This window comes from Microtus oregoni, unplaced genomic scaffold (genome assembly GCF_018167655.1).
Source record: "Microtus oregoni isolate MIOR12 unplaced genomic scaffold, Mior012 000000F_ref0000247, whole genome shotgun sequence".
NCBI classification, from domain to species: Eukaryota; Metazoa; Chordata; class Mammalia; order Rodentia; family Cricetidae; genus Microtus; species Microtus oregoni.
This window is the reverse complement of record NW_024543059.1, coordinates 195,001-207,737: the sequence shown is the minus strand read 5'-3', so window position 1 is coordinate 207,737 and position 12,737 is coordinate 195,001. Positions and strand designations below refer to the sequence as shown.

The window sequence follows — 12,737 nt, the reverse complement described above, 5'->3', positions numbered from 1 at the left end:
TCTGACACCCTCAGATAGACATACATGCAGGCAAAACACCAATGCCGATAAAATAAATTATTAGGAAAATAAATATATAAAAAGGGTTGTTTAGCCTTTAATCCCAGCATTAGGAGGCAGAGGCAGATGGCTCTCTGTGAGTCTGAGGCCAGTTTTGTCTACAAAGTGAGTCCCAGGGCATACGCATACAAGGGCACACAACGAAACCCTATGTTGAACAACCACAAATAAACAAACAAATAAAGAGATAATAACAATAAAAATATTTGAGAGTTCAAATAATTGACTTCATCCACAATAAAAGAATATAAAAATAAAAATATCAAACGCATTTGAAGGCATCAGCACAGGAGACCGCTTCCTAAATAGAACCCCAGTAGCACAGACACTGAGAGAAACAATTAATAAGTGAGAGAGACCTCCTGAAACTGAAAAGCTTCTGTAAAGCAAAGAACACGGCCAACAAGACAAAATGACGGCCTTACAGAATGGAAAAAGATCTTCACTAACCCCACATCAGACAGAGGTATGTCTGATCTCCAAAACATACAAAGAACACAAGACATTGGTCATCTCAAGAACAAATAATCTAATTCACAAAATGGAGTACAGACTTAAACAGAGAACTCTCAACCGAGGAATCTAAAATGGCTGAAAGACACTTAAGGAAATGTTCAACATGCTTAGTCATCAGAGAAATGCAAATCAAAACAAGTTTCTAGAAACAAGGAGACAGTTCATAATGTTTCTTTCTTTTCTTCCTTCTTTTTTTTTTTGGTTGAACTTTTATATATATATATATATATATATATATATATATATTTTTTTTTTTTTTTTTTTAATTTGGGATGGGGACCTCTCTCCAAAACCTGGGAATTCACAGAGGTACACCTGTCTCTGTCTCTTGGATGATAGAATAAAAGATGTGCACCACAGTGACAATCCAACTAAGTTTTTAGTATCTCATTCTGTTAATTTCATGTACATTTAGTTTCATTTCAAATTTTGTTTGTATCTCTTGGTCTGCACCCAAGTGTGTCCTTGGTGGGGGGGGGGTAGGGAAGGTGCCCTATTTCAGAACATTTTATTTAACTTTTATTTGAGACAGTCTTTCCAGTTGTGTAGAACTTAGTTTCATTTCAAATTTTTAATGACCAGGAAGGATGAAAGCATTCAAAAGGACTGGTTCCATATCTGGCAGAGAGGCAGGTGGATCTCTGGGAGTTTGAGGCCAGCCTGGTCGACGAGAGCTAGTTCCAAAGACAGGCTCCAAAGCAACAGAGAAAACCCTGCCTTGAAAATCAAAACAAAAACACAAACAAAAATAAAAAACATAAATCTGTGTGTGTGTGTGTGTGTGTGTGTGTGTGTGAGAGAGAGAGAGAGAGAGAGAGAGAGAGAGAGAAATGATTAAACAGGAAATAAGAAAAAAACCAAAACCATAATGTCACCAAGATGACAGCCTGGTTTATATAGTGAGTTAAAGGTATTATACAGAGAAACCCTGTACCAAAAAAATAATAAAAGAAGAAAACAGAAAAAAAACAAGGAAGGAAGAAAAGAAGGAAAAAAGGAAAGAAGGAAGAAAAACTGGTGTTTTCCTTTTTTTCTTTGTTTATCTCAGGTTATTTTTTTTTTTATTGCTGCCGCAGCAGCAGTATATTTTGGGCAGCTGCCTAGCTGGGTAATGGTGACAGCACATTTCTTTATTCTCAGTTCTCAGCCCTCAGAGATCAGGAGAGGCAGAGGCAGGCAGATCGCTGTGAGTTTGAGGCTACCCTGTTCTGCAGGCAAAGCGACGACAGACACAGAGAAACTAAAAGTGTGTTTAGTACAGGCCTTTTATTCCGGCACTAGGAGGCAGAGGTAGAGGCAGGGGCAGCTAGATCTCTGTGAGTCTGAGGCCAGCCTTGTCTACAAAGTGAGTTCCAGGGCAAACAAGCATACAAAGGGAATCCCTATGTAGAAAAACCACAAATAAACAAATAATAATAATGATGATGATGATGATAATCTAAGAGCTCAATTAATTGACTTCACCCACAATTCAAAAATTAAAAAATAAAACAAAGAGTGTGTCTGACCGATCAGTGAAAGGACTGTGTGGGCCAAGGGGCTGCCACAATTATGGATTGGTGAGAGGGAGGAAAGGAGGGAGGCAGCAAGGGCAGTTCCCAGTCACCTAAATGCCTTTCAAAGACATTTCACCATGGCAACCACTCGCTTGCTTTCTTGGGGTTTCTTTTCTTCAGTAGTTGTGTTTGTACAACCTACCCCACACCCCACTTCTCATACTAAATACAGAGTCTGAGAAAATTAAAGCAGCTGTGGAAAAATTCCCACTTGGATATCTTTTCCTGCCCAGTAAAACAAAAACGACTATAACAGGGCTGGAAAGATGGCTCAGAGGTTAAGAGCACTGACTGCTTTTCCAGAGGTCCTGAGTTCAATTCCCAGCAACCACATGGTGGCTTACAACCATCTATAATGAGACCTGGTGCCCCCTTCTGGCTTGCAGGCACACGTGGAAGGAATGCTATACACATAATATAATAAATAAATTAAAAAAAAACAACTATAACAAAAATATGCATATCTAAAAAAACAAAAAAATAAAAAAATACATATCTAAGCAGACCAATCAAGTTGTAGCCTCACCCTTTATATTATTTATTTATTTATTTATTTATTTATTTATTGGCTTTTCAAGACAAGTTTTCTCTGTAGCTTTGGTGCCTGTCCTGGAACTCCCAGAGATTTGCCTGCCTCTGCCTCCAGAGTGCTGGGATTAAAGGCGTGCACCACCACTGCCCGCCTTAGACTCACCCTTTAATGGTTCAGCAAGGAGTTCTAGCTGTTAGGAAGGGCTGGTGGTGACCTTGAACTTTACTAGTCTCTGAAATCTGCCTTCTCACTTTTACCAGGTGCCCTCAGGGACAGGAGTGGAGGCCAGGGCCTGTAGCTTTGGCTCGTACATTTACTTCAATTTTAATTTTTTTGTCTTGTTTTTCGAAACAGGGTTTCCCTGGGTAACAGTCCTAGCTGATCTGGAACTAGCTCTTGTAGACCAGGCTGGCTTCCAACTCCCAAGAAATTCACCTGCCTCTGCCCCCTGTGTGCTGGGAATAAAGGCATGTGCCACCACCACATTTATTTAAACCTCTCTCTCGGTGTGCCTGTGTATGTGGGGGAGACAGGGAAGGTGTCATATTTCCAAACATTTTCATAACTGCACTTAGCACTGCACTCTTTTACATTTTATTTTACTTTTAGTTGAGACAGTGTTTCCAGTTGTGTAGTTTAATTTCAATTTCTTAAAGAATTTTTTTTTTATGATTTATTTAACCTTGCAGGTGCTGGGAATTGAACCCAATTTCTCAAGAAGAGCCAAGAAACTAGCTCTCCAGGCTCTTAATTTAAAAGTTTATTTATGTGTCTCTGGGTGTGCCTGTGCCTGTGTTTGTGTTTGGTGTGTGTGTGTGGGGGGGGTATATTTTGACCTCACCAGATGAAGGCATTCAAGAGCAATGGCTCCATATCTGGCAGAGGCAGGATCTCTGGGAGTTTTAGGCCAGCCTGGTCTACAAGAAAGGAGCTAGTTCCAAGAACAGTCTCCAAATCAGCAGAGAAACCCTGTCTCATAAAGCAAAACACAAAACCAAACAAGAAATAAATAAATTGAGAGAGAGAGAGAGAGAGAGAGAAAGCGAGAGAGAGAAAGCGAGAGAGAGAAAGCGAGAGAGAGAGAAGAAATGTGGATTTACAGATAGGAAATTAGAATAAAAAGAGAACGTTACCAACAAGACAGCCTGGTCTATAAACTGAGTTCCAGGACAGCTAGGGCTGTTGTTACACAGAGAAACCGTGCCTCAAAAAATACTAAAAGAAGAGAAAAAAAAAAAGCAAGCAAGCAAGAAAATGCAGGGTTTTTTTTTTCCCTTTTTTGTCTTTGTTAATTCCAGGCCATTTTAATTTTACTTTTTCTTTTAAGATTATATTTTCAGGGGCTGTAGAGATGGCTCAGAGGTTAAGAGCACTGACTGTTCTTCCAAAGGTCCTGAGTTCAATTCCTAGCAACAATATGGTGGCTCACAACCATCTGTAATGGGGTCTTCTGGCCTGCAGTCATGCATGGAAGGAATGCTGTATACATAATAATTAATTAATTAAGTTTTTTTATTTTATTTTATTTTATTTTTTGATTTTCGAGACAGGGTTTCTCTGTGGCTTTGGAGCCCGTCCTGGAACTAGCTCTGTAGACCAGGCTGGTCTCGAACTCACAGAAATCCTCCTGCCTCTGGGCTGGAGAGATGGCTCAGTGGTTAAGAGCATTGCCTGCTCTTCCAAAGGTCCTGAGTTCAATTCCCGGCAACCATATGGTGGCTCACAACCATCTGGAATGAGGTCTGGTGCCCTCTTCTGGCCTGCAGACATACACACAGACAGAATATTGTATACATAATAAATAAATAAATTAAAAAAAATAATTAATTAATTAAAAAAAAGATTGTATTTGCAGCATAAGTGTTCAGAAAGAAGTCCTGGGCCATGTAGTAAAATAGTTTGTCTGAAACACAAATAAAAAGACAGGTCCTGTCTCAAAAAAAAAAATCAAATTAAAAGCCGGGCGGTGGTTGCGCACGCCTTTAATCCCAGGCAGAGGCAGGCGGATCTCTGTGAGTTCGAGACCAGCCTGGTCTACAGAGCTAGTTCCAGGACAGGCTCCAAAGCCACAGAGAAACCCTGTCTCGAAAAACCAAAAAAAAAAAAAAATCAAATTAAAATGTGAAATAAAACAAAGAAGGGGCTTTTTGTTTTGTTTTGTTTTCTATGAAACCTGAAAATGGCTGAATTCAACAATTATCCAACTTCAGCAAGAAGGTACTGTTTCCCAGCTTCAACCAGAAAACAGCAAATATGCACATCTAGGCCCTGTCAACAGAAGAGGGCACTAGATTTCCACCATGTGGTTTCTGGAAAGTCCAGAAATTCCATCTCTCCATTTCTGATTCTTTCAATCACTGCAGGCAGGCCTGCATTTAGTGAGAGAGTGGACACCACTCCTCGTTCCTTCCTGTTTCTCACGTGTTCATGTCTCACGTGTTCATGTCATAAACACGCGCACATGTGTTTATGGGGTGGCTTTTGAACTAACCATGATGACTGGTTCCATATCTGGCAGAGAGGCAGTTGGATCTCTGGGAGTTTGAGGACAGCCTGGTCGACAAGAGCTAGTTCTAAGACAACAGAGAAACCATGCCTTGAAAATCAAAACCAAAACACAAACAAAAATAAATAAATAAATGAATAAACAAATACATAAAATAAAACATGAATTAAATGAGAAAGAGAGAGGGAGAAGAAATGTCAATTTGTCAATTTTCAGACCAGAAATAAGAAAAAACAAAACCATAATGTCACCAAGATGACAGCCTGGTTTATATAGTGAGTTAAAGGTATTATACAGAGAAACCAAAAATAAAAAATAATAAAAGAAGAAAACAGGAAGGAAGGAAGGAAGGAAAAATAGGTGCTTTCCTTTTTTCTTTGTTTATCTCAGGTTATTTATTTTTATTTAATTTTTTTCTAAAATTGCAGCAGCAGCAGTATATTTTGGGCAGCTGACTACTATCATGGAAGCGTTCAGAAAGAAGTCCTGGGCCATGTAGTGAGATAGATTGTCTGGAGCATAAATAAAAAGCCAATTCCTGTCTCAAAAAAAGAAAAAAAATCAAGTTAAAATGTGAAATAATAAAATAAATAAGGGTGTTTTTTTTTGTTTTTTGTTTTTTTTTTTTTTGCAATGAGTGAATTCAAGTCAACAACTTTCAATTTCCCAACTCCAACAGGAAAGGCTGCAGATATCCATATCAAAGAGGTCCAGTGGAACTGTAGCCACACCCTTTAATGCTTGTGTCCCAAGGACACAGAGTTTAGGAAAGAAATGATCTTGATCTTTTTTTCAGGAGATCTGAAAACTCAAAACAGCAACCAAACACACACCAAGTAGGAAGAAATGACAGAGAGGCAGGGGGAGTTCAAGGCCAGCCTCACCTACCAAGGACATTCCAGGACTGTTCCCTAGATAAACCCTGTCTCACAAAACCAAACACACACACACACACACACACACACACACACACACACACACAAAACCCAGAAGAATAAGGAAAGTGTTCCTGAAACACCACAAACCAGCTAGATTGCACTTAATAGCAATCAAAAGTGGGTGAAATATAAAATGGAGAGAAATTCTTTGATGAAATCCAACCCTCTTTCTTGGTCAAAGCTGTACAGCCAATAGAACTAGAGGGAGGGAACATGTGTCCATCTCATAAAAAAAGAAAAAAGGCTAGAATCTCACTGTGAGCGTAAAAGATGAAAATGTTACAGCTGACACCATCCAGTCTCAAGTTAGAAAAACTTGAAACGATGCAACAGGAGACAGACAGTTTCCCAATGAACTCTTGCTATTCTTGCTATTCTCCTGGGGAAGTTTTATTCCTGAGGGTTTTTTTTTTTGATTTTTTTGATTTTTTGAGACAGGGTTTCTCTGTAGCTTTGGAGCCTGTCCTGGCACTAGCTCTTCTAGACCAGGCTGGCCTCGAACTCACAGAGATCCACCTGCCTCTGCCTCTCAAGTGCTGGGATTAAAGGCGTGCGCCACCACCGCCTGGCTCTGAGGGTTTTTGGAACAACTAAAATCCCTCTTATCTTTTTGTTTTGTTTTGTTTTCCATGCCCCCTCAGAGGACACCTGGATGTTTTTTAAGGATTTGGTTTTATTTTATTTAAGTATTTTGTTCCTCAGACATAACTCTGAAAACACTAATACGTAATAGCCAGTTTCTATTCAGTTCAGTTCAGATTTTTACCAAAACCTCCTGTCTGGCATGTCTCTGTCTTTGTTGAGTTCCTGTACTTACAGAAGCCAAGAGATAGCTGGCAGCCATCCATTGAAAATGCCCTCTCCCTTTGAACACGGCCCTCCTTTGGTCTGAGTTTCTCACACAGCTCTGATGATGCAGGAGGATGCCAAGGGCCCAGTTGGTGCCTCAGCCCGATGCCTGCATCTGTGCCTTGGCAGCAGCTATTCATGTCTTGCCACTCAGAGTCAAATTCCCTTAAGTTTAGCCTTCCCTAAGTGCTTGTTCACTTCAGAGGACTCAACCCTCATCTTCCGTGTCCTCCTGGCCTAATTTCTCATATTACTGATTTACTGAGTATGAATCAGTAATATGAGATGTTCCGGAGAGGGAGGAAGGGACATTCATGAAAAAAGTGAGTGTTCAACTAACTAACTCCCCATGGGTGAAGGAAGTAGTGAAAAGATTTTAATGAAGCAGAGAGAAATTTCTGGTTTTGGAAGGAGGAAATCCTGAATGGCTCCCTCTGTGTCGCAGGAGAGACTCCTGGGAAGGAAACCTCAGGTTCCGGTCAGTCGGTCGGTTGGTCAGTTCGGGGAGAAATATTAGCAAGGAGGTAAAGGCCGTGCCTCACGACATCAGCAGTCCCTTCTCTGGAAATTCTACGGTATCCCGGAGAGCTCTCGGAATTTTGTGATGTCACTTGTGTCCTAGAAACGCCAAGTGCCCTCAAGATACACTCTCTCGGTGCCTATAAGACTCAGTTCTAGACATGTTGTCTAGAGAATGGAGATCATGGAGAGGCCAGAGGGAGGAAGAAGAAAGCTGACCTCAGATCTCAGAGGAAAACACGGAGAAATAATTAGTGGTCCTGGGGAAGACGAAGTGAGTTCACCACTAGCAGGGACTAGAGAGATTTCTGGATGTGATGGCTTTGAGACTTCCAGGGCTAGGGCTCAGGAACTGGGAGGTTTCTGGAATGAAATAGGTCTGTCTTGTTTCTCTGAGTTCCTAAAGGGCCAACCCACATCAAAGATTCACAATAGTTGATTTGACAAAGTCGGGAATTGACAAGGAGTGGGGAAGGAGTCAGTGAGATTTCAATACCAGCACTGCACATCACCCCCCCCCCCGTCCTTTTCGTTGTGTAGCAATAATAATAGAGAAAGGGGAGTAGCGCTCTGCCAAAGCCCGTATTTTTTTTTTAATAGTCTAGGTGTGTTATTTCTTTTTGTACATCAGGCCATGAATTCGTAGGGAATGGGCTCCAGCAGCTCAGGCTCCTTCCCGTTAGTCCTCGCGAAGTGTGCTTCTCTGGGTTCGCTTGAGCTGAACCCAGGTGCCCTTCTCTTTGTCTTCCTTTTCCTTCTGGTCGTTCTCCTTCACCCGCTTCAGAAAGCTGTCTCTGCTCTTCGAGTGCTTGGTGTGTTCAATCCGCACATTAATTCTCTTGGCAAGAATCTTGCCCTTAACTCGCTTGTTTACAATGATGCCCACAGCATGCTGGGTGACATTGTAGACTCTTCCGGTTTTGCCGTGGTAACATTTATGGGGCATTCCTTTTTGAACAGTGCCCATTCCCTTGATGTCTATAATATCGCCCTTCTTGTAGATTCGTGGCCAAAGGAACAACTCCATGTTTCCTAAAGGGCCTAGAGAACATATAGCGAGTGCCCCTCCTCTTTCCCTTTGTGTTTGTCATTTTGGCGAGTTACTGAAAGATGGCTACCGCGCCCGAAAGGCCCAAAGCCCATATTTTACCATGCCTTATATCATGATTTACAGTCAGTCTGACTCCTGTAAATCAGGCCATCTTTGAATTCAGAGATCTGTGTGTGTGCTGTGATTAAAGGCATACACACACCACAGCCCAGCTGAGACTGCAATTTCTTGTTAGCTCTGGGTAAGTGACAATGGCTCTGTGTTGTGAATCTCTGTGAATCCAGACTATGTTATGTCCTTCAGTGACATGAGTTTGAAGCATCAAGCACCCATCCCTATACTCCCTGAGGTCTCTGAAGTCACGGTGCATCCTTAAAGGCTTAGAAAGCTTTTCCCTGGTTCACCTTTGTGTGTGTGTGTGTGTGTGTGTGTGTGTGTGTGTGTGTTTTGCTCTATCTAGGAGAAGCACCATAGCAGTTGCATAGTGACTGAGAAATTTGATTTTTAGGAAATGATTTTTCATATCTGTGAGTGGTCTCTCCATAGCCACTCATCTTTTCTTAAACTTGAGTATAGGAATGAATGAATGATCCCTCCCTCCCTCCCTCCCTCCCTCTCCGTTCATGGGAACGAGTGTCTGGTCTTGCATTGAGGGCTCCCCAGTTCTCAGCATCTCCAGCCCAACCTGTCACAAGCTGATCACACATTTGCAAACTTGGGATATATTCTGCTGAATTTTTGGGATAATGAATTTCATCAACTATGGGACTAACTTTGTTCTGACAGGACACTCACTCACAATCTCTCCTCATCACACCCACATAGTGTAACAACTTTGTGGTTCCTCCATAATGTGCTTATTTCTGTCAGGGAACTGAAAGCCAGCCGGCCGGCCAGCCAGCCAGCCAGCCAGCCAACACTATCTTTCCTTGTTTCTCAGTTTGTTCTTATATTCTGTCTCCCCCCCCCCACGTTTAAAAAATTTATTTATTTTTATCTTATGTGCATTTGTGTTTTTGCCATGGCTCTCGGGCTCCTGGATTACAGACAGCTGTGAGCTGCCATGTAGATGCTGGGAATTGAACCTAAACTATCTCTTCAGCCCGACATGGAGCATCTCTCTCTATAGCCCTGCCTGGAAAACTTTCAGAGTTCACTCTGCCCCCTGAGTAAAGGTGTTATGCTTCCTTTTATTGTATACTTAGTGTTTATGTTTGTGTGTGTGTGTGTGAGAGAGAGAGATTCATTATGAAATAAAAGTCAGTCGACAACAGCAAATTTTGTATTTATTTGTTCATCCATCCACGTATTTGCTTACTTACATACTTACTCTATTTATTTATTTATTTATTTATTTATTTACAGTGGAAGACTTAATTCAGTAAGAATGATCAGAAGGGTAGGTAGGGTATCCTTGGGAAAAGAGTAAGATATCACGATGACTTTCCCTTCCGAGGGGGAGCTTTCTGGGTAGACGTGAAACTGCAGTTTCAAGCGCCTGCTTTCCACAAGACCTTTTCCAAGGTCAGGCATTTCTTAGGTAAGCAAGGATCTCTTTGAGTTCCCTTTGAGGAACTCAACATTAACGTCTGACTGGTGCCTATTGTCAAGGCCAATGGGACACTCCTCAGCCCCTCCCTGACCTGACGTGACCTGAGAAGCCACACCCCACCCCAGTTCACAGGCCCCTCTTAATCTATCTAACTAACTAACTGTACAGCATAAAACGTGGAATCTCTTCTCAATGAAATGCTGTTGTCAGCCATTCGAAGACTTTATTCTCATCTCAGATCAGATGATCCTGTCCAGCAGGGATGTCTTCTTTCCATGTTTCTTCTTCTTTTGTATGTTGCAGTCAGTTCAGATGTGCTGGTATATGGTGAGAGAGAGAGAGAGAGAGAGAGAGAGAGAGAGAGAGAGAGAATTGCTTTTTATTTATTTGAAGAGTTTTAATGATTCAGCTATTTCCAGCCTTATTTACCAGCACCTTTATTATTACCAGCGAGCACCTTCCTCTGAAAACATTGGAACCCCCCATCTGTACATGTCATGCACGTGCGTGCGTGCGTGCGTATGTATGTATGTATGTGTGAGCGCGTGTGCATCCCATCTATCTATCTATCTATCTATCTATCTATCTATCTATCCCTTCATCAATTTCCATTTTAGGAGCTGCTTTGCTGACACTCACCCAGAACCAGTGACATGGAGGCCACCATTTTCTTAGCCAGTGACAGTCAGGAGACAGACAGACAGAAAGAAAGAAAGAAAGAAAGAAAGAAAGGATGTACATTCCCAAAGAAAGAAAAAAATTGAGTAAATTGTAAAAAGTAAAAAAAAAAAATCAAGAAAGTAAGTAAATACATAAAAATAGACAAATAAAGAATGAATAAATAATAATTGAAACAGTCAATAAGTAAATAAGTGAGTCATGCTAAATCAGCAGATAAATAAACAGATATATGAAAGAAGATAAGAAAGTAAAGGAATGAATGAACAAGTAAGTAAGTAAAGGGGGGGTCATTTTTTAAAGAAGTAAGTAAATGAGATGGGCTGAACAGATAGATAAGTAAGCAAGCAAAGAAATACACAAGAAGCAAGCAATCGTGAAAAAAAAATGAGACACATCCATTCAATCCATAAAAGACAAAACATGGAAATAAACATGTAAACTGGTCGACCGACCCACCCACGTACACTCAGCTGCCCCACCCAAAGCAGGAGGGAGGTCTCTGTCCAGCAGGGCCGTCTTCTTTCCAAGTTGCAGTCAGTCAGATCTCTGGGAAAACAGAAAAGAAAGCAATTGTTTTCTACTTGAACAGTTTTTAATATTATTCGAACGAATTAATAATCAGATATTTATTCCCAGCCTTATTTACAACTAGATGACCACCACCGAGCACCTTCCTCTCACTCTGCCCCATCTTGCTGGATGGATGATAGATAGATAGATAGATAGATAAATAAATGAATAGATAGAAAAGATAGATAAATAGATAGAGAGAGCCGGGCGGTGGTAGCGCACGCCTTTAATCCCAGCACTCGGGAGGCAGAGGCAGGCGGATCTCTGTGAGTTCGAGACCAGCCTGGTCTACAAGAGCTAGTTCCAGGACAGGCTCCAAAGCTACAGAGAAACCCTGTCTCGAAAAAAACCAAAAAAAAAAAAATAGATAGAGAGATAGATAAATAAATGAATAATAAATAAATTAAAAATAAATAAGTGCTTGGTGAGTAGGACGGGCTGGGATAGAGAAAAACAAAAAGCCACCAACACATTAAAAAATGACATCAGTCAATCAAGACATGGAGAAAGACAACTGGTCGACCCACATTCACAAGGCCAACTGGTAGACCTCTTAGCATTTGAAGGCTAAACATTTTATCAGACAACTGGTCGACCCGCTTTCCAGTCTGAAAAAACAAGTGCACAGACAGACAACTGGTCAACCCGTCCGGTCTAGGAAGAGATATATATTATATATATAATGTATAAAAAAAAAAAAAAGCTCTCGGGTGCGGCCTTTGGAGAGAACGGCGGTCGGTCGTCTCCCAGCGCGTCGCCGGACGTGTCGGGGCCCATCGCCGCCGGAGGAGGGCCTTCCTTCGGTGGCGGCGGGCGCACCTGTCTGTGCGATGTCTGTGCGGTGGGTCTGTGCGAGAGGCAGGCAGGCTCTGCGCGTTTCGGGAACCTCGCGAGGGAAGGAGGCTTAGCGGACGTCCGTCGTCTGCGGCGTGACAGTGGGTCCGCCGGCCGAGGTGCGTCTGGGGACTCTTCCGGCCCCGTCGTCGTCGTCGTCCTCCGGGAAGGCGCGTCTCGTGTGGGGAACCGCCACCGCACCGGGTTGGGTGCCTGGCGGTGAGATACCCCTCACTTGCGTGCTTTTTTTTCCTCCGGTGAGGTGGCGGGGGCTCTGGTCGATGACTTTCCCCGTCCCCGAGGTCCGGGCCCGTCCTAGCGTCGTGGGCCTCAGCGTCCCCCCTCACGTCCCTCGAGGGGAAGACCGTCCGCGTGTCGTCGTCTCTTCTCCCCCTCCCGCCTCTCCCCCACGTTTGCCAGCACGCGCGTGGCCCGGTTTTACGCGGTGGCATTCCGGTCCCCTCCGCCTCTCGTCCGGGGGCGGCCGCCGTCCGTCTCTCCCGCCAAGCCCGTTGGCGCGGTGTGTCATCTCGCGCCCGGCCTGTTCCTGGTCTCCCGACCCCGCCCGGAGCG

At 42.7% G+C, this 12,737-nt stretch overlaps 1 long non-coding RNA gene across 1 annotated transcript in view; it reads right to left on the bottom strand.

Annotated features, from left to right (window-relative positions):
* Positions 1-11,216: 11,216 nt before the first annotated feature.
* The window catches only part of LOC121449211, a 29,196-nt gene continuing 27,675 nt past the window's right edge, over positions 11,217-12,737 (bottom strand). The window contains exon 3 of the long non-coding RNA XR_005974505.1: positions 11,217-11,306. This is a non-coding gene — a long non-coding RNA (uncharacterized LOC121449211). The remainder of the gene's footprint in view (positions 11,307-12,737) is intronic.